This window comes from Monodon monoceros, unplaced genomic scaffold (genome assembly GCF_005190385.1).
Source record: "Monodon monoceros isolate NGI ecotype Baffin Bay Population unplaced genomic scaffold, NGI_Narwhal_1 Super_Scaffold_1, whole genome shotgun sequence".
Classification (NCBI taxonomy): Eukaryota; Metazoa; Chordata; class Mammalia; order Artiodactyla; family Monodontidae; genus Monodon; species Monodon monoceros.
Window position 1 is genome coordinate 74,869,594 of NW_021703765.1, and position 19,206 is coordinate 74,888,799.

Here is a 19,206-nt window from a genome sequence, read left to right on the forward strand (position 1 = left end):
ACACACACACACACACACGCACCCTCCCGAGGTTTTCCCGAACACACACACACACGCACGCACCCTCCCGAGGTTTTCCCGATATCTACTCCGTTACAACTAGACGCGGCCCCTCCCCCCACCTCGCCTTTCCCCTTCCTCTCCTCAATCTTGGGAGGAGCATTTTCTGTGTCTTCCCAAGTTCCCGAGGGGAACCTCCTGTGTTGGAGTGGGATGGGGGGGGAGGGTCACATAACGAAGACCAGAAAGAACAAATTAGATAATCAAAAGAATTATAGTAATTGCTTTCACTTTCCCCGAGCCCGCTCTGCGGATTCTCTCCCCCGCCCCTTCCCTGGCTTTCTGTCTGTCGGGAATACTCCGTCTTTCCGACCCTCTCCCCTCCCCCAGGCTCCTCCTCTCCTCTGCCTTCGCTCGCGCGTTCCCTCTCTTCCTCCGTTTTCTGGTGTGCTGGAACGTTCAGCGGAATATGATGAATGATCACCTGTCACGGCTTGTTTATTATAATGCAGGCAATCAATTACACATCCCCAACGCTGGCCGGCCCGCAGGAAATTTATATGCTCAGCACAAACCAATGTGAAAATGGAATCTCATTTGCCAAATGTCTTTCTCCCCGTACAGCACGATGATTACAGTCTGTGTTTGTTTCAACAGTCGTGTACAACTGACAGTGCCATCATTTACTGCCTGGCTCAGGTCACGTTTCTCTCAGGGTTTATTTATTGTGTTACGAAGGCCAGCACAGGAAAAGGACAAGGGTGTCTGTCAGGGATGCCACTGTGTTAAAAAGTGGGCCGGCTAGGCTGCATTCCTGGGCAGCACTGCAGCCTCAACCCCTGGGCCCTGCCTCCGCAGGCCACCTCCTCCAGCATCCTGTTGCCAGGACTCCTAGGCCCCCAGAGGGAGGCAGCTCTGGGTATCAGAAGCTCTACAGGTCCCAGTATCAGAGGGACCACAGTTTACATTCTGGTTCTGCTACTGTCTAGCTGTGTGTGGTCAGGGTGTCAACCTCCTCATCTGGGCAATGGGAGTTTTAATGTGCTCCTCGCAGGAATCCTGTGACGTCTGGGATATCAGAGGGGTCGCTAAGTGTTAGTTCCGGTGACTTCAGATCACGCTCTGGCCACACGAAAACCCACTCATCGGGAGGCCGAGAGAAGAGGTCCCGTACGAAGAGATGTGAGTTGGAATTCACGTCCTGTGTTATTATCTTCCTCAGTCTCTACTTTCTGAGACTCACCTGTCTCAGGATCTGTTCTCTTTCCAGGTAGAATTTTGCACTTATGTTCCCTCTGCTCTGACACATAGTGTGTCTTAGTGTGACTTTGGGAAAATAAAATGGCCACCTTGCTCTGCTTCCGCTTCTGTCATTGTAAAAATAGGCGTAGCATTCCTGGCCTTTCTAGCCGTGTGACCTCAGGCAGGCCAGTCCCTTTATCTCTCCAGGCCTCAGATTCCTCCCATGGGAATTGGAGGGAATAACTCCTTAACAAGCCAGCCCAGTCTTGCTGGCAGGATCCAGAGTGCCCATGGTGTAAAAAGTGCCATGTAAACTGCAAAGTGCCACTGTCACCGCGGTCCATCCTCTTTCTGTCAGGAGTTCTGGTTGGTCTTTGGGGTTTGCTGCACAGGCATTGATTCAAATTTGTGGCCCTCACAGCATGTGGCGTAGAGTGGGAGATCAGTAAATGAGGAGCACGAAGATTCTCATGGGTATTTGATTGTTCTTTATTGTACTGTATATTTCTTTATTATTCTACGTAGGTATTTGTTTAATGGCTGTCTGCCCCACTGGGATGGAAACTTTAAGAGGAAAGGCACCAGGTTGACTGTGGGTCATCCCTGTGTCCCCAGCATATAGCCTCAAATTGGCACATCCTAAAGAAATCAGTAAATATCCGTGGCTTTAATGGACGAGTGAATGAATGGCTACATGAGTAAATTCATTACTAGGGTAATCTGTGCGGTGCAGAGGGGGGGCCCTGGTAAATGGATGTTTACAGGTATCTTCACTATCCCTGACCCTCACCGAATCAGCTTTGTGGGTGCCCAGGGTTATGCATACTATGTGTACTCAGTGCCAGCTGGTGAGAGATCACAGACGTGTCTGCCTGGCTTGCTACCCACCCCTCAGACCAACATCCCCTGGATAAACTTCCCATTTATCACTTTCCACCCAATGTTGCCTTGAAATCTCTACACCTCCTTATGGTATTTGGGTCCCCCAAATGTCCAGCACGCTGCCTGTCTAAAACAGATGTTTTCAATCAATAAAGACGGCCTTTTCTAAGCACTGATGTATGGAATACAACTTAGAATTCCATTAACACATGCTGGGTCAGGGAAAAAAATGATTCAAGGGCTTCCCTGGTGGTGCAGTGGTTGAGAATCTGCCTGCCAATGCAGGGGACAGGGGTTCGAGCCCTGGTCTGGGAAGATCCCACATGCTGCAGAGCAAATAGGCCCGTGAGCCACAACTACTGAGCCTGCGCGTCTGGAGCCTATGCTCCAAAACAAGAGAGGCCGCGATAGTGCGAGGCCCACGCACCGCGATGAAGAGTGGCCCCGGCCTGCCGCAACTAGAGAAAGCCCTCGCACAGAAACGAAGAGCCAACACAGCCAAAAATAAATAAAAAAAAATAAAAATAAAAAAATGATTCAAGTTCATATTTTAAAAGCAAAAAATTAACAGCTGCATTGTATATTTTGGTCAAGTGCTTTGGATTTGTGGAAGGGATTTCTTCCCATAAATATAATTATTAGTTGCCATGATTATACTAATAACCAGGGGGATGGCACAGAGCTGTGCCTCCCCAGCAGGCTGGGCTGGGTAGGGCCGGGTATTCCCTCTGCTGACTTGCTTCACTAGTTGACTAACAGACCTTATTCCCTGGCCGAGCCCATCACATCCTGCCAACGCCAGCTTCCCGATGTGGAGGGGGAGCAAGAGCAAGCGCCGTGCGTGGGGTCCTGAGGGAAAAGCAGCCTGTGTTTGCTGCTGCTTTGACAGTTGAGGCTCGGAGAGGGGCTGGCAAACAATGGGAAATGAAACATTTGAGTGGTTGCAAAAAATTCCGTGGGAAATCCCCCCTGGTTGTATTTATGTGCGCCAGCAGTGACAAGGGGAGCTGGGGGCTTTCGATTTCAAAGGTTCCTGAGCAGACCACAATAGCGTTCTGAGCTGGCAGTCCCCAGAAACAGCTCTTATGGGCCACAAAAGGCTAGCCTGAGTCTGTCAGGGAAGGTTTGGCCACGTGCATGGCGTTGGCCACGAGCTGCAGTGGCTTGTTGGGAGCTCATCCGCAGTTGTAGAGCTCAGGCCTCTGAACCTTCTGCTCTAAGACAAATCCCTCTCAACTCTTCCTCTAGATTTTCCCTGGCCTCAAGAGCCTGGGCGGGGTGGGGCGGGGCTGGGGGAGGTCTCCCTGGGGCTCAGCCCTACCTGCTTATACTGGTGGGGTCTCCCTGGGGCTCAGCCCTACCTGCATAATTGTAGGAGCCTTAGTCCCCTGCAGACCTCTTCCCCACCATCTAATTGAAAAAATCCGAAATTGAGGACTCACATGCATTCCCCTGGCATTTTCCTGTTAATATGGGGTCTGCTCCTGCTTTCTCCGTTCCCGTTTATAATGGACATTTATTTGTCTTTTGCTCCCCCCACTCTCTTTAGAGAACAAAGTGAACTGATATTAACCAACTCTTGTTTTGCTTTCCTTAGAACTAATAAATATTCAAAATACTTAACCACTCTTGCTAATGTCTTGCTACTGCTGCTGTGATAAAATACATGTGTTTATAGATCCCATTAAAGGTGAGGTTTATGGATTTTTAGAGACACTTAGTAGATGAGAAAACTGAAACTTAACGGAGGTGAAAAGCTTGCCCATTGTAGTAGTCGGGAGGTTTCAGTTGCAAAATGACAAACTCCTAACTTGAATGGACTTAAGACAAATCAAAAATGTACTGAAGTTTTTAACCGAGAAGCAAGGGCTTCTTGCTTCTTATTAACTTCAGGCATTGCAGGATCTAGGCTTTCCTTTAAGTTTTCAGGAATCTGCCTCTCCCCATCTCTTCAGCTCTGCTTTTCCCTGTTTTGGTTTCATTTTGAGATTGGCTCTCTCCACCTGTTGTACATCGTCGCAGAGTCAAGTCAAGGTTTTCTCTTGCTTGCCTCTGTAAAAGTCCGAGGGTCACGTCTGGTGGGTTCTGATAGGTTCAGCTGCCCACTGCTAAACCAACGACCAGGACAAGGGGGCTGGAATGATCTGATCACCCAGAGCCCAGTCAAGTGCTCACTGCCGAAGCCTAGCTAACCCACAGGGGCGGAGTGGGAGTGAGTGATTCCCCCAAAGAATATCAGGGCTCCTACCAGGAGGAATGGATGATGGGCGGGCAGAAAGCCATGGTGTCCTATACTCCCATGTCATGCTGCCAAATGTGACATGGGCAGGCAAGCCTGCACATAGATCTGCCCTCCACCTCCTCCACGCTGCTGGAGACTACCTCGGGGACCCCCTCACGCTCTATCCAGCCCTGGGACTCCAGCCCTGCCCCTACCCCATGAATTCATTCCAGTTGGCAGTTTTCAAAACATGCATCTTGGGCACTGCTGGAGGGAGGAAGACAGCAGGGGGAAGCAAGGAGGATGGGTGACAGAAGCTCAGCGTCTGGGACTATATAGGACCCCCGCCCCTATTCCAACCATGTGGCAACTCTTGTGTCCATTTGTATATTCAGTTCCCTTGAACAATTTTATTTTATCAGACAGCTCCTCATATTTTTACAGCTTGAAAATCAGTGATTTTTCTACAACCCTTGCCCTCTCCCTCATTCATAAATGAGGAGCAATAGCCAGAAAGAGGCAGGAGCCTGACCAAGGCCAGGCGGGCAGCAGCAACAAAATGCATAGTCTGGGAAATCACACCTTGGGATTCCCATGTCCTGCCCTTCCCATGTGCAGCCTTGCGGGTGGGACAGAGATTCGGGAAAGAGATTACCACATGCACCTCTGCGGTACTTCACTGACTGCTTAGCCAAAAATGCAGAATGAAGCAGCTTCCCAGAGGACAGCAGAAAGAGGGAAACTTTGTGTGGATTTCTCTCTGCTCTCCAGGTACAGGCAGCCGCTGGGGACTCTCTGTAGGTAAAATCCTACCAGAATGGAGAAAAACAGCCAGATTCTGCTACTCCTGCCTCATACTGGGAGCTTACGTCACATCCCAGAAGAACTTACATGAGGAAGCCATGTGCTTCTGTTTAAGATATTTACAAACAACTTCTCTTCTTGTCCTCCCGCGTCTCCAGGCACCAGCCCTGCCACATACTTCAAACCCACCTCTCTACAACGCTGGTCGCTGCTAATCATCATAGCTAACCTTCCTGAGTGCTTACAATGTTCCCAAAAGTGTATGCTAAGCGCTTGACAGATATTGTTTCATCGAATCCTCCCAAGAACCGCATACAGTAGGTACTATTATTAGCCTCGTTTTACAGGTGAGGAGACAGAGGTGCAGAGAGATGAATTAACTTCTCCAACGTGCTCAGCCAGCTTCCAACTCAGGCAGTCAGAGTCAAGCACGAGCTGACAGTTAGGTAGTACGTAAGGTGCGTGATGAGTGTGGGGGTAGCCGTACCTGTACACAGACAGAAAGTTCTCCACGTCCCCTTACCTCCTCTCCTACACTCTCTTGCCTGGTGTCTCCAGCAAACACACACAGGAGATTTCAGGAAGAGAAGGCTCCTAAGGTGCCGGCACAACACGGGTAAGTTGGGTAAGGAAAGGCGCGTGGGCTCATTACTTAGACTACCTTGCAGCCGCTTATTGAATTAGTGTGATTCTTAACATCTTCAACTTGGATCTCCTCCAGGCCAGCCAGCTGGTGCATTCAGTACGACTCAGCTCGCCTTAACTCAATTAACTAAGCCAGGCTGCGCTGAACTCAACAAGTATTTCTTAAGCACTGAGCTGGCTGCAGGGGGAAAAAAAAACAAAGGAGGGCAAGACTCAGACTCTGCCAGACTTGGCCCTTAAGGAGAGATGCCTTGCGCTTTTAACGCATAACACGGTGCCATATTTTCTAAGTACCACCTTCGCTCTCCCCTTGTGCTATGATTTACTTCATATTTTTCTTTAAATAAATTAATTTTTAAGGAAATTAATTTCCTTCTCTAAACTTAAATAAGTTAATTGTTTAATTATTGAGGTGAAATTGACATAACATAAAAGCAACCATTTTAAAGTGAACAATTCAATAGCATTTAGTACATTCGCAGTGTTGTGTAACCACTACCTCCGTCTAGTTCCAAAACATTTCCATCACTCCAACATAAAACCCCATACCCACCTCCCCTAACCCCCTCACAACCACTAATCTGCTTCCTGTTCCCATGGATTTGCCAATTCTGGACGTTTCACATAAATTGAATCATATAATATGTGATCTTTTGTGTCTGGCTCCTTTCACTTAGCATCATGTCTTTGAGGTTCATCCATGTTGCAGCATGTGTCAGTGCTTCATTCCTTTTCATGGCCAAATAATATTCCGTTGTCTACATCCACCACAGTTTGTCTATTGTTTCATCTGTTGATAGATATTTGAGCTCTTTCTACCTTTAGGCTATTGCGAGTAGTGCTGCTAAATAAGTTTACTTCATTTGTTCATTCATTTCGATATAATTGACATATAATACTGTAAAAACATGAAACACTTCACATATTTGCATGTCATCCTTTCACAGGGGCTGTTTAATCTTTTCTGTATGTTCCAATTTTTTGGATATGTGGTGCTGCAGTGAGCACTGAATGTTTATTTTAAAAGGAAAATTTAATCACTACTATAAATAGGAAAACTGTATTTTTCTAATAGGAAATAGAATAGATATATAACTATTATAAGTAAAAATTTCACCGGTGTAGCACATAAAATCACCCAGTGTACTCTCAGATTCAGTAGTAAAAAGCCTGGACTCTGCATGTGGTCGGCCTTGACTTTGAATCCTGGTTTTGCCATCTGAACCTGGCCAATGTCCTGTCCTCCCCCAGCCCCCCTGAATATTGCACAGGTTAGCAGCACGGACCCCTGCGCAGTCAAAAAATTTGAATATAACTTTACAGGTGGCCCTCATATCCATGGTTCCTCACGGAGGATTCAACCAACTACAGGTTGTGTAGTACCGTAGTATTTACTGAAAAAAACTGGTTGTGTAAGTGGACCCGCATTGTTCAAGGGTCAACAGTACTTGTAATTGCTTCCTCCTGAAGTTGTTGTGAGAATTAAAAACATGTAAGGTGCTCAGCGCTGTCAGGCACATAGTAAGCGCTCAGTGTGTGAAAGCTGGTAGGTAGGATCACAGGTCATAAACAGGAACAGTAACCGTACTAGTAGCTAACAAAGCAAGTATTTGCCATGTGCCACGAACCTGTGGAGCGTCTTGCATGTGCATTATCTCACATAATCCCCACAAAGTTCAAATTATTATTACCCCCATTTTGTAGGTCAGAAAACAGGCTAAGAGAGGTGGAGCCAGTAGTTGAAGGTCATACAGCAGAGACTTGAGCTCTGGGAAGGTTAAATGACAGTATGAGAAGTAACTCCAAGTCCACTGGAATGTCAGGCTGACCCTGGGCACAAATGATTAATTGCAAAAGGGCTGCCTGGGCCTTTGAAGTCCCAGACCTGGCAACTCACTGCGGACCCAGCCTGGAGGCACCTCCCAGCTGTGTCTTCTCATTGAGTCACTCTTTCTCAGGTCTGCCAACAAGAGGCTCCTCACATCTTTTCTAGTTGACTTACCTCTCATAGTTCATGGGATTCACCTGCCCTCCCTGTACCCCATCATCCCTCAGTGTCCCTAAAATTGCCCCTTTCCTCTGCAATCTCTCCTCTTCCACATTGCATGGAGCCCTCAAGACTGTCACGCAGCCTCTAACTAATCATCCAGCGTTGGTGCAGAAGTTAGCAGGTCTCGAGTTCACATGTATCCATTACGCCTTCATCAACAGGGATGTATCTGATTCACAGTTTCAGGCTGTGTGGAAATCCTGTCGCACCCAAGGGTGAGACTAGCATCGGCTTGTATTAATTTCCTGGGGCTGCCATCATGAATCAATACAAACTTGGTGGCTCAAAACAACAGGAATTTATTCTCCCACAGATCTGGAAGCCAGAAGTCTGAAGTCAAGGTGGCAGCAGGGCCATGCCACACTCCCTCCAAAGGCTCTAGGGGAGGATCCTTCCTCACCTCTTCCATTTTCTGGTGGTTCCTGGCGTTCCTTGGCTTGTGGCCACATCATTCCAATTTCTGCCTCTGTCTTCACATGGCCTTCTCCCTGTGTGCTTCTTTTCCATCTCTTATAAGGACACTCGTTGTTGGATTTAGGGCCCACCCTGATCTAGTATGATCATCCCCTTAATTACCTCTGCAAAGGCCTTATTTCCTAATAGGTTAACATTTCAAGACTCCAAGTAGACATGAATTTTGGTGGGATGCTACTCAACCCTATTCTTTATAACAGGTTATTGAACCCAATGGGTACAAACAGAAAAGGGTTGAATTTTCCTCCAAAGACAGTTATCAGCCATATTCTTACAAATCTCCCTTTCCCAGCCCTTAGTGGCAGCCTGGGCATATCCTATAGCTTTCTGGCCAGTTTCCAACATTAACAAGTCCCGCCCAGGTCTGGCCAGTATAAAACATCCAGCTTAGTCTCCCACCCTCCAACTCAGTTTTGCCCCAGGGCCTGAGAAACCCAGGGTGGGCCTGGCCACCTCTTGCCCTGCCCCTCCCCTGTGCCTCTGGCTGCCAGAGTGCACCAAATAGGGTGATTCCATGGGCAACCAAATTTGGCCAGTGCTGCATTAAACCAAGTTACCCAGATGTCTTTACTTTAGACTCAGTTGACGTGTGAATACACATCCAAAAGCAGGTAGTTTCCAACCGTATTCCGCCCAGGAAACTCTTGTTCCACAGAACACTCCGCCACCCTGGTGTTCCCCAGACCACGCTTTGGGAAATGCCACACTATATAAAATACTGCAAAATGCAAAGTACATTCACAACTATTATGTGTGCATAGCAAGAGAAGATGAGCTTTTGGGTAAATATACCAACTCTGGAGCATTTTTGTGATTTATTCAGAAAATTGGCTTCTGGATCACTGTGGACAAGACCCAACTTGGCTGGAAGACTGTAATCCCTCAGCAGAGCCACACGGACAGCTAAGCCGGCCAAATTTATTCTGAGAAAGGATAACTCTCATAGTGAAAGGCAAGAACTTTTAAGAAAAATTTATACTATAGTCTAGTCCTACAACGTATGCAATTGTGTTCTGTACATTCATTCAACAACAGGGACTCAGCAGAATAGTAATAATAACAATAATATGATAACGAGAGAAAAGACAGAATAAATACGTGTAAGTGCCAGGCAAGGGTTCACCTGCCTTCCTTCTCTGGGGTCCATGCAGCAGTCTCAGCTCCAAGCACCTCTCAGCCCTTAGCATGAGTCCAGTGCTTAAATACCTGCTGTTTTCATATAATACAGCCTGTAAATTTTGGCCAGCTTCATCTGGTGCTCAGCTGAGCAATCAACAACCTTCTCCAATTCGGTAGAAACCCAGCTATGCTGGACTGACTGCAAGAAACCACGACAGCCTCCAATGTAATGTCTCTCCAAGGGCTTTCAAAGTTAATTTCTGATCATGGTCTGAATTCTATTAACCGTAGAGCTGTACTATCACCTCCCATGTGACTCCCATGTAATCACAAAGATGAATAGAAACTGGTTTTGTCCGTATTGTCAAGGCAAATATTTTCTGAAAGCCAGGACCAACCTTACAACTGGGTTCAGTAGGGGCCATCAAGGCAATAGGATTTGAAGAAAGTCAGTCACCATCACTCCATGCCCCATTTCCCATTCCCTCCCCACCCCATACTAAAAAAGCCTAGAGAAAAAAAAAAAAACTTTTAAAATCTGATGATGTTGGGAATTCCCTGGTGGTCCGGTGGCTAGGACTCCCCACTTCCACTGCCAAGGGCCTGGGTTCAATCACTGATCAGGGAACTAAGATCCCGCAAGCTGCGCAGCTCAGCCAAAAAAAAAAAAAAGTTAAAATCCGATGGTGTCACCTTAATGGGAAACTCTTTAATCCTCAGTAGTCTAGCAAGTTTATCAGTCTATCCACTTAGCCACCAGCTGCTAAAGGTCAGAGGGGGCAAGGATTCACAGTGGCCTGGGGAACACAGAGCCAGTTCTCACTCTCTCTCAATTTCGTCCCCTGCGTAAAATTTCCTACTGCCCACAGAATGATGTCCAAACTCAAGGACCTTCGTCTGCTGGACCTTGCCCACCTCATGAGCTGAGCACCCCAGGGCAGGGTCTGGTTCTCATTTACCTGCAGGTCTGCCCAGCACCTAGCACAGATTTTGGCAGATAAGCCAGAGCACAGGGAATAAAGAAATGTCAAACGAGTGAAAAAGTATCCTGTATAAAACACAGGTAACACATAAGCAAGTCTCGTCATGATGTCATGTAAAATTTTTTTCTTAAAAAAAAAAAACTTAACTGGAGAGCAATTTAAATCTTTACCAAATTTTTCAGGGAACACCCAAAAAATCCTATTTATAATGTAAAGCAAAACTTCGGAACTTTTGTACTTCTCTTCCACAGCACCTGGCCCCCACATCTCTCTCAAATTCTCCCCAACTCTCTTTCAGATCTAACTTTTCTCATTTCTCCTCCCATCTCCCTTTCCAAATACAGCTCCCACACTTTTCCAGAAGTATAGGGTAGCTGGCTAAAAGCATGAGCTCTGGGGCTCACCTTGCCAGGTACAAACTCAGTTCTGTCACTCTAATTTGAGCAGGAACCTGGCATGTTAAGTGCCCCATAAATGCAACTTGTTATTTAAATCCTATTGGCTTCTCCATTATTCTTTTTTTTTTTTTTTTTAACTTGGCCCGCTTTTCCATTAATGCAGTAAGAAATGTGTATGAGTTTCCTAGGGCTGCCAAAACAAATCACCATAAACTTCATGGCTTAAAACAATAAGAATTTATTCTCTCACAGTTCTGGAGGCCAGAAGTCCAGAATCAAGGTGGCAGTAAGGCTGTGCTCCCTCCAGAGGCTCCGGGGAAGATTTTTGCTCCTTGCCTCTTCCAGTTCCTGGTGGCTGTTAGCATTCCTGCACTTGTGGCCACACAACTCCACTTCCTACCTCTGTCTTCACATGGCCTTTGCCTGTGGGTCTGTCCTCTGTGTGTCTCGTGAGAACATTTGTCATAGGATTTAGGGCCAACCCAGATAAATCTGGGATTATCTCATTTCAAGATCCTTAATTTAATTACATATGCAAAGACACTTTTTCTAAATAAAGTCACATTCACAGGTTCTGGGGGGTCAGGATATGGACATACCTTTTGTGGGGGGCCAGCATTCACCCACTACAAAATGACACTGGGTCCTTCCTTTTGTGGGTGGTGGACGGGGACAAGGCTGCACACTCCTGTAATTTTTTTTTTTTTCTTAACTTTTAAATTCTTGTAACGATGAATATATCAAGTCAGCAGCCAGCATCAGGTACTTGGCAATGTGGAAGGAAAGAGGCAGATGGCAGAAAGGCACCGTCAACTTTTCCTTTTCACTGACGTTCATCAACTCTTTCATCGATGCAAGTTTGCAGCCATTGCACACCTAATTGCAAGAGCTGCTGCATCTTGCAATTAGGTGTGCAATGCAGGAGGTGAATTGGGCACAAGAAACAGTGAGTTTCAGCCACATGGTCAGACCCTCAAGCAGACACATCCTGCAGAAGGCCTAGGGACAGAGCATCTCGGCTTTCCCACAGGGGGTGGTGAGCTGCATGTGTTGCTGGCCGCAGTGGGTGGGAGGAGGTGCGGTTCAGGTTAGTTATTTATTGGTATTCTGTGTTAAGATTCCTTCCTCGGCTGCACTGAAGGGATCTAGGAGGCAGTGACTTCACGCGACTCAAACTGCAATCAGACAGCCTCTTGGTTCAATGTGTTTATCTACCCAGAACTATTTTTGGTGTGTGTTCATAGACAGCACACACTAAAGTATTTGGGATTTGAGATGCAAGCGTTAAAGAAGATTAAAGTTAGCTGCTAATGAGCATGCCCAGAATAGATATACTCTGTGTGTGTTTGTGTGTGTGCGTGCTCCATGTGTGTGCTCTGTTGTGTGTCTGCAAAGCAGATGTCTACAAGCCTGCCCTTAAGTGGCCTCACCAATGTCCCAGATAAGCTAAGATGTCCACGGATGGAAGATGGAAATGGATGAAAACTGGACTGTCTCAAAATACTGCCTTGCCAGACAGCCCAACCCCCTCAACTCTATTCTGCCTGCCCTTCGAAGCCCAGCCCATTCCGCCTTAGCAAAGAGCCTCGCTTGACCACTCTCTGAACTCCCAGACCACAGACAACAAACAGGTTTCATCTCCAGTACCAACATGGATCAAACAGGCAGGGAACACCCAGAGCAGCATGCCGAGTGGGATGCTGAGAACATTCAGACCACACCATAGCTTAAAGCTTCTAAATGTCCCTGCTGTCTAGCCCAGGATCTAGATGGAGCAGGCACTTAATCCATACTTGTTCAGTGATTAATTTTCATTGTTTGGACTCTGAAGTTAGGTCAGAAGAAAGGTCTCTCTCTGAAGCACAATTCCCTAAGGACTTCTGAGAGTAAACTTGGATGCCCACTAAAGGGTTGAGTGCCCAGGCTTGCTGGCCTGCCCTCTGTCTTCCCAGCCCTTCCCTCCATTCTGCACATCTCGTCGACCAAATCCTACGTGTGTACTGGGGAGTCCCCCTCTAAGAGGTTGGCCCTGTAATTGTTCAGCAAGATAATAACGTCAGGCTCATCCATCAAGCCTGCCTCTAATAGTTTGGTTTTCCTAATGGAATGTAGTGTCCTTAAGAAGAAGAGAAGCACCATAATGTGAGGTTTTATGCAGGCTGGTTTCTAGCTGTGAGCTATGGACCTGAAATGATAGTTAAATCGATGAAGAGGCACTAAGCTATTGCCTCTGAATCTGGGTGTCCGTAAAACCCAAGTATTGACAGCCCTGAGTGGATGTGTTGCAGGCTGGCTCTTCCAGCCTTGATTGGGGCTCCCTTTCTCTCTCTCTCTCTCTCTCTCTGGACAGGAGCAGCCCAAGAGAAATGGAAATATGACGGCTCCCTGATAGTTTTCACAGTCTGCACGACAGACCACCCCCAGAACAAGACTCCAGGTCAAGTGCTCTTCTCCATTCTGTGGATCTAGTGGGGAGAAATTAGCTCTCAGTGGTATTCCCACTTATGGAGAGAAGCAATTCCTCCCTGGTCTGGCTATAAGGGGTCTGGCAATGGACCGAGAGGCAGGAAGCCTGTCTTCTTCCCCAACGTCTTTCCCCGTCTCGTGATGTGACCTTAGCAGGTAACTTAACCTCTCAACTCCTTCGCTGCCTCATCTGTAATGATCCACCTTTATCACTTCATAGTCCTGCTCTAGGATAAATGAGACAAGCCTCTAAAAGCCATATTTTAGTCCCCAAGAAAGACCAGAACCAGGTAAATGCTAAGGGTAGCCATTTCCTTTGTTTTTGCTGTGTGCGTTACTAACCTGTGGGATTTTTAAAATAATGGCAAAAATGAATGGATTTATGCAATTGTTGTTTATGCAATTTATGCAATTGTTTATGCAAGGTGCCTTGAGGCATTTCTGGAGTACTGTTTCATTGCTCACCTCTTTTATGGAGTGGATATTGTTAAGCCCATTTCTTAGTCAGCAAACTAATAAGGGAGCTGGCTTTGAAGTGAGCCATGTGGACGGAAGTAATTCTTACTCCTAATCTACTGTGGGGCTCTTCCCTGCCGATGCACAAGTCCCTAGGGGACACTCAGGGATACTGGCTCAGCCAATTGTTGAGCCACATCTCAGGCATTTTCCCACCCTCCCTCCACTCCAGCTATGCTGACCTTCTTTTACTTCTTTACAAGCACCAAATGCTTTCCAATCTCAAACTATGCACACCTGTTCTCTGTGTGGGAGGCCCTTCCTGCCCATGTTTCCTCTGGCCAATCCCTACCCATCCTTCAGGCATCAGCTTCAATGTCACCTTTGCAGTGAAGTCTTCCATGACCCCCAGGCTTTGCCAAGTCCCCCCATTCTCTGCTCTCACAGGCACTATATTTGTCCTTTACAGAGCTTATCACACCTGTATCTAAGTAATTGTTAGTTTAATGTCTGTCTTCCCCACTAATGATGAGTTCCATGAGGGCAAAGAACTGTTTGTCTTGTTCGTTACTGTGAATCCAGAACTGAGCAGGCACCCAGTAAAAATCTGTGGTATGAGAGGATGGATGGATGATGGATAGACGGGTGGATGAAGGGAGGGAGGGAGGGAGGGATGGATGAATAATAGATAAATAGGTGGATGAATGGATGACAGACAGATGTATAGATAATGGATGGATGGATAGATGGATGGAGAAATAAATGGATGGATGGATGGATGGAGAAATAAATGGATGGATGGACAGATGGATGGAGAAATAAATGGATGGATGGACAGATGGATGGAGAAATAAATGGATGGATGGACAGATGGAGAAATAAATGGATGGATGGACGGATGGAGAAATAAATGGATGGATGGACGGATGGATGGATTAACAGACAGATGATGGATGGATGTACAGATAGTGGATGGATGGATGGATGGATGGATATAGTCTGTTTGTAAATGAGAGTGATCCAAATTACCAGTATTCATCATCAAGAGAAAGTTCTGAGTTCCAAATGTTCAGAGAAGCTTATGAATGCAGACCTAGGCTGTATGTCAGCAGGGTCACGCTCCCACTGACACTCTGGGTAGAATCCTTCTTTGCCTCGTCCTAGTTTCTGACGATGGCTGCCAATCCTTGGTGCTCCCTGGCTTGCAGCTACATTACTTGAACTCCTGCCTTTGTCTTCTCACATTGTTTTCCCTCTTCTTATAAGGACACCAGTCATACTGGATTAAGGGTCCAGCCTACTGCAATGACTTCATCTTAGCTAATTACACCTGCAGCAACCTTGTTTCCAAACAAGGTCACATCCTGAGGTACTCTTGGTTAGGATTTCAAATGTACCTTTGTGGGGGGTACTCAGTTCAACCCATAACAATATATGAAGCAGCAGTGCCTCTCCCAGGTGTGTATCCTAGAGACACCCCTGCCTAGGATGACAAGGAGACACGCATGAGGATGTTGGTGGAGGCCAGGTTTGTCAAAGCAAGGAGCCAGAGGTGACCTACCTGTCCATGACAGGCTAAATAGATAAACCACATCCGATAAATGCAGATCATGGAATAATATGCATCAGGCAGAAATAATACACTGGATTTGCATATATCACCATGGATAGATCTTAAAAACATAGCGTGAGATGAAAAAAGTAGGAACTAGACTGAGATTTATGATACAACCCCAGTGACATAAATTTAAAACATACATGCCCAAAGAACAACATTATGCATGTTTCATAAGCACTGGAAAGTGGGTTGGAAAGTTTATGTTGTGCACACTGGAGTCGCTGCCCGCGGGAAGCAGGGACAGTGGCGGCCCTAGATGAAGGCAGGCACGAGATGGGTCTGGGACGGACAAGCGCTGGGCCTGTGGCCTAAACCGGGACGTGTGAATCTATGCATGTGTGCATTGGGGTCCACACTTTACAAAGGGAAGAACTCCTGTAAGGGATAGATGAGTGATAATTGTGCTGAGGACCTGGGGGGAGTCCAGGGTCTTGCAAGGACACACAGCAGGGATACTTGATGTGCTCTGGAGCAGCAGGGAAGACTCTGGAGAAAACAGCGCTGACGCTAAGACCTGGAGAAGGACCAGAGTTGGGCTGGGTGGGGAAGAGCAGGACAGAAAGTGCTAGGCAGAAGGACCACATGTGTATGAGCCCAGGAAGGCCCAGGCTGGCCTGGGTGCGTCAGCCTGGGAGAAGGGCACAGTCCTGGCGCCATCGCTCTGCCCTCCCCACCACCCCTAAGGAAGGACAGCAGACAGAGCTAGCTGTGGGTGTGTCACCCGCTCAGATGCCCACGGGGACCAGGTGGCAGAAATGAGTAAATGACGCAGGCGCATATGAAACACTTCCACAGAGAACTGCGGGTCTTCCTCTACTTCAAAACAACAGGGCTCTCCAAGTCTCTTTTTCCTCACTTTTGATGGAGACATGGGTGCCGGTTTCTTCTTTAAGAAAAAGAGCGGTGGAGTGTGATGAGAAGCAGCAGCTGACTCAGAGTTGGGGGAACGCTAAGGCGGGCTGGGGCCTGTGGAGGACCCGGAAGGGACACCCCCGCTGAAGGCGCAGCTGCCACTGAGCTTCAGACAATGACTGCCTTCTCCCGAATGCAGTCCCAGTGTTGACAACTCTTTCCTTTCTCAAGAGAAGCTGTTGCTCTGGATTTTCATGTGAAATCTTTTCCTTTTACCTGCTACTATCTAATCTGACCATAATGAAGTACCACATCACACCAACTAGGATGCTATCATAAAAGAAATAAAATGGGAAGTAACAAGTGTTGGGGAGGATGTGGAGAAATTGGAACACTCATACTTTGGTGGTGGGAATAAAAAGTGGCCCAGACACTGTGGAAAACAAAGTGGTGGTTTCTCAAAAAGTTAAACATAGAATTACCATGTGACCCGGCAATTCCACTCCTCATTATGTGCCCAAAACAACTGGAAGCAGGTGCTCAAACTAGCTCATCTACAAGCATGTTCATAGCAGTATTATTCACAAATAGCCAAAAGGTAGAAACAACCCAAAGTCCATGAAGGGCTAAGTGCATAAACAAAATGTGGTCTATCCGTACAATGGAATATTATTTGGCCATAAAAAGGAATGAAGTACTGACAGAGGCTACAACATGGATGAACCTCAAGAACATGATGCTAAATGAAAGAAGCCAGATACAAATGGTCACATAGTATATGATTCCATTTATATATAGTGTCCAACATAGGCAAAACTACAGAGACAGAAAGCAGATTACTGGTTGCCAGGGGCTGGGGGGAGAGGGGAATGGGGACGAATGAATAATGGGTATGGGACTTCCTTTTGGGTGATGAAAGTTTTTTAGAACGAAATCAAGGTGGCAGCTGCACAAGACTGTGACTGTACTGAATACCACCGAATTGTTCACTTTAAAATGGATAATTTCATATTATGTAAATTGCCCCTCAATTAAAAATACTAGAAAATATGTATTTCAAATATTTAAGAGAAAATATATAGGCCAAAAAATAAACAAGCCCACAGACTGAATCTCAGGTCTGTGGTGCCCAGGTGTAAGTCCGGTGCACTTAAGTAAGTCCCGACAGACGATCTCGTGAAGAGCTGGGAGTTAGGATCCCTGTTTTAACTGGGAGGAAACTGAGGCTCCAACAGATAAAGGGACTGGATGAGGGTCAAGGGCAGGAGCTGGAGCTGGGGGCCAGAGTGTGGTCTCCAAGCAAACTGGTCCCATGTTCCGTGTGCTGGGGCTGAGGGCTGGGAAAAGCACAAGAGGGGCGACAGCTACTGAAGAAGGTGGTGGTGAGAGGCCCTGTCAGAGCTGCAAGTTCAGACAAGAACCACGCGTGTCGAGACTCCCTTGGAACTGTCACCTCCTCCCCACAAGGCTGCATGCTCTCGTTCTGAATTTAAGGCAGTTCAGAAGACCCATGCTGAACACTTACTGTGCACAAGGTTTGCACTACGTGTGAAAATCATACAAGTACCAAGTCTGACGCCTAAGGGTTCGCTCTGTGCAAAGCCCATTCTACACAAGGGCCTCTCAGATGCTCGCAGCAATTCTATGAGGCAGAAGCAGGACTGGCACACCCTGCAAGCGTTGACTTACACCAATTCAGCCATGCACCGCTGGCCAAAAAAAAGAGGGAGAAATGCTCATTGAAAGGGTGTGGACAATGCCCCCTGTCTTGTTCGCATGTGGACTTGCCGCACAGGAAGCATGGAAATGGAATATATGGACCTGCTCATCTGCAGTCTCCAATCCTGGGAGCCTTTCCTGTGATGAACAGCTGTCTGCGCTAAGTGTGATTCTAGAACAAGGTTTCTCAACCCTTCAGGGGGAGGGCAGTCTATCAGATTTTCAGGTTTTTTTTTTTTTTCTGGTACGCGGGCCTCTCACTGTTGTAGCCTCTCCCACTGCGGAGCACAGGCTCTGGACGTGCAGGCTCAGCGGCCATGGCTCACGGGCCCAGCCGCTCCGTGGCATGTGGGATCTTCCTGGACCACGGCACAAACCCATGTCCCCGGCATCGGCAGGCGGACTCTCAACCACTGCACCACCAGGGAAGCCCTCAGGTATGTTTTTGCCTTCACCCTGGCTTTAGAATCTAGTACCCATACACACTACAACTCACAAGTAATAGTATTATCCCATTCCACAGGTGAGAAGACAGAGGATCACAGGGAATAAGTTACTTGCCCAAGGTCTCTGAGCTAGTAAATGATGAAGAAGAGATTTGAGCTCAATCTGTTTTACCCTAAAACTCCTTCCTTTTTTCTACACTATACTGCCTCCCTATCTGCAAGAGAGGCCCAAAGGAAATCAGCATGCCAGCACATAGAGACTCTTCAGAGACTCTCACTCCTGGAGGTGGCAGTGGGCAGTCATCTGCATACCTCTTGGTTCTGGATGAGGCCACAAGTAAATTCAAATACAAAAAGATATGTACTGAGCTGTGTAATACTTAGGATTCATCAGATTGCAAGAGACAGAACCTAACTCAGACTGGCTTAAATCAAAAAAGGAAGGTATTGACTCATATAACCGGAAAGATCATGGGATGACGGCTTCAGGCATGGCTGAATCAAGGGCCTCAAATGGTCAGAACACAGTCTGTTTGTTGGTTTGTTTGCTTTCTTCTGTGTTGGCTTTATTCTCAGGGAGATTCTTCCTTCCTTTACATAAAGAGATCAACCACCATCACCATGTTTAAAATTTGACCCCTTAGAAATCCAGCAGAAAGATTTTCTCCATCCCAATAATTCCACCAATATCCCTGAAGTTGGCTCTGATGATCTCAGCTTGGGTCCCGTGAACATCCAGGAACTAATCACTATGGCCAGGGGTGTGTGAGATTCTCCATGATCAGTCCTGGGCCACGAACTCACCTGCAGAGTTTGAGGGTAAGGTGAGCC

At 46.9% G+C, this 19,206-nt stretch overlaps 1 protein-coding gene and 1 non-coding gene across 18 annotated transcripts in view; both read right to left on the reverse strand.

Moving 5' to 3' along the window:
- Window positions 1-19,206, reverse strand: part of CUNH12orf49 (chromosome unknown C12orf49 homolog) — a 272,190-nt gene that overhangs the window by 118,466 nt on the left and 134,518 nt on the right. The window lies entirely within an intron of this gene.
- LOC114902415 lies at window positions 6,697-6,802 on the reverse strand. Its single transcript, XR_003795499.1, has one exon. It is a non-coding gene; the product is annotated as a U6 spliceosomal RNA (small nuclear RNA).